Genomic DNA, 2270 nt, shown 5'->3' with positions numbered 1-2270 from the left:
CCCATTAGATATTTATGCACATTAATAAGATCTCCCTGAACTTTATCTTCTCCAGAGTAAAAAGTCACAGTTCTCGGGACTTTGATAATCCATTTATCATCTTTATGGCAGTTTGCTGGACTCACTGCTATGTCCATGTCTCTCTTGTACTGGGAAGCCCAGGACTGGACCTGGCACTCCAGATGTCTCACCAATGCTGAGCAGAGTGGAAAATCACCTCTCTCAGGCTGCTGGCAACACTCTTTGTAGTGCAGCTCTGGAGGCTGTTGGCCTTGTTTGGTGCAAGGCTGTGTTGCTTGCATGCAAGTTGGTGTCTGCCAGCACTGCCAAGACCTTTTCTGCTCTGTCGAGGTCTCTCTGAATGGCAGTACAAACCTCTGTTCTATCAACCACTTCCCCCAGTGGTGTATGTCTGTAAACTTTCAGAATTTGCACTACTCCTATCTTCCAGGTTATCAATTAAGAGTTTAAACAGCATTGGCCCTGGTACCAGTACCTGAGGCTCACTGCTAGTGGCTGGACTTACACTTATGCGTGTGCCAGACACAGTTAAAGAACCAACATGGGCTTGTGAACATCTCAGTGAAATAGTTTGCATACATTGCACTCTGGAGATTTTTGAAAAGTTTGAAAATATCAATATGAATTGTTCTATTCACTTACCTCAAGTGTCAGAAAGACATTCTGGGCATGTTCATTTACTACTGTAAGTGTAATGATAGCTCAAGTACCTGGAACTTGGCTCCTAAGCACAGGAATCTGCCAATCATGTTTTGTTCCCATTGAATTCAGTCAGACAGGAAATTGCTCTGCTCTGCTACTTGTTGAGTTATAAGTATCTGGAAATAGCAGTAGAATGCCACCTGCTTCCTGGACAGGCTTAGATAGCATGTAGGGTCACAACACAAATTTGAAGTTTGAACCCAGAGCTCAGGCTTAGTCACTCGGAAGAATAGCTGCATATGTACAGGCATTTTATTTGTTCTCTGTTTATTGTAAAATACAAAAGCGGTCCCAGGTCCTGCAGCCCAGGTTCTCACTCACCCACTCCCAGAAGAATGTCCCTATCACAGGACAACAATTTTGTTGTTCTGCTCTTGCTTTCCTTGGTGCTATGTGTTTTGCTTTCTTCAGTTCTCTTTTTCAACAAGGTATGGAAAGAAAGCAAGAAAACCTGTATGAGAGTGGAAGTGTTGACTATAAATAGATTGCAAGAAGGAATTTAAGTCATGGTACAAGGTTGAACAGTTATAAAGTGGTCATGCTTAATTTAAATAGGAAATTAGTAGACAGCAAATAAGCATCTGAAGAGTAAAAGTATTCAGAAGATAGCGAACAAGGAATATGCATTGTATATATTGAGGATAAAAAGTCTAAATAAAAGGGTGATCCCAGAATGAGAAATGGTAAGTGCCTTAGTGTTCCAAAAGGATGAACTGAAACTAGATTGTTGTGTGTTCACATATATCTGCATTTTATTTCCACTGTAGTAGTCCTGTATTTCAGGATTTCAGCTGATCATTAGCAAAGTTTGGAAAGGAAAGGGCTATTCTGCCTCTTTTATCCTCTCCACCCCCAAAGATGTATAACTTTGGTTTCCTGTTCTTCACTGCCCTCCCCTGCAGCACAGGAGAGGCCATAGATAATCTCAGTAAGTTTGCGTTAGGACAGGCTGACGGATTTGAGATCTTAAGCCCTTATATAGTACCACCTTGGTGTATTCTATTCACATGCACAAGGTTAAACTAATCACCAAATCTGGGATCAGAAAGAAAATTTCCCTTGATTAATTTGATAGGGATGACTGGTATTTCTGTTGAGCAGCTGGATGCCATTCCATGCTGTTCAGGCACTAGTGCACAGCTTTGTGCTTGCAGCTTCTGAACAGGGAGTTCTGTGTGACGATCCCAGTGCTCAGCTGTGACAGTGGCAAGACTGCGTGAGTCTGGTCCTCGGAAATGAGATCTGAAGCAGGCAGTTACACCCGTGCAGTAAGAGCTGCCCTGCACACTGGGCTGTCAGTAGGGAGTCAGGCTTTCTGAGTCCATAGTGACCACTGGGACAGTGGCCAGCTAGAAAGGCAGACCTGGAAGGAGCAGCCATCTGAATCACCTGAGAATTTCATGTTAAATGATGGTCCTTCATGTTGCAGGAATGAAGCTCATTGGTGTGACCTCAAAAACTTTTTCTTTCCCACCTGCGGCATATCCCATCTGGGATGTTGGCCTTTTTTCTGTAGGTCTAATGTTTGTCAGCAATGGGAAGCTTTT

The sequence above is a fragment of the Pterocles gutturalis genome, unplaced genomic scaffold (assembly GCF_000699245.1).
Source record: "Pterocles gutturalis isolate BGI_N339 unplaced genomic scaffold, ASM69924v1 scaffold22591, whole genome shotgun sequence".
Taxonomy (NCBI): domain Eukaryota; kingdom Metazoa; phylum Chordata; class Aves; order Pterocliformes; family Pteroclidae; genus Pterocles; species Pterocles gutturalis.
Note: the sequence above shows the minus strand (reverse complement) of the source record.